This window comes from Sinocyclocheilus rhinocerous, unplaced genomic scaffold, assembly GCF_001515625.1.
Source record: "Sinocyclocheilus rhinocerous isolate Xijiao unplaced genomic scaffold, SAMN03320098_v1.1 scaffold577, whole genome shotgun sequence".
NCBI lineage: Eukaryota > Metazoa > Chordata > Actinopteri > Cypriniformes > Cyprinidae > Sinocyclocheilus > Sinocyclocheilus rhinocerous.
Genome location: NW_015661993.1, coordinates 1451 through 2061, shown reverse-complemented (window position 1 = coordinate 2061; position 611 = coordinate 1451).

Here is a 611-nt window from a genome sequence, read left to right as displayed (position 1 = left end):
GCTATGGTATGGGCAGGCGTATGTTATGGACAACGAATACAGGTTCCATCCTGATATCGTCGGATCATCAGGATGGAATGAGAGGTAGAGTTGAGTGTCATCAGCATAGCAGTGATATGAAAAGCCATGTTTCTGAATGACAGAACCTAGTGATGCCATGTAGACAGAGAAGAGAAGTGGTCCTAGTACTGAGCCCTAAGGCACCCCAGTAGCTAGATGTTGCTAGATGATGGCATTCTTTCAATCTGCACAAGGACTTGTACCACGGCAGATCAACATTGTTTGTTGCGGACAACTACTGATGTATAATGCTATGTAGTATAATAAATGATAAGACACTTGTTCTTTGCTTTGTTTTATTTTATATAAGAAGGTGTAACATTAAAATATATTAAAGTGCACATAAACACACACAAAACTCAAGTACATATGGAGGGAGGGGTTCTTGCAGACCAATCACAGCGCTTGCGGTCTGCGTAGAATTGACGCGCTGTTAGATTTTTGGAGAGGTGCACGTCAGGCTACGGCGTATGGGTGTGCGTCTATGCGTAAGCTATGGCGTAGGTTCGACGCAGAAGTATAAATTGGGCTTAAGGCGTCAGTTTTTGTCA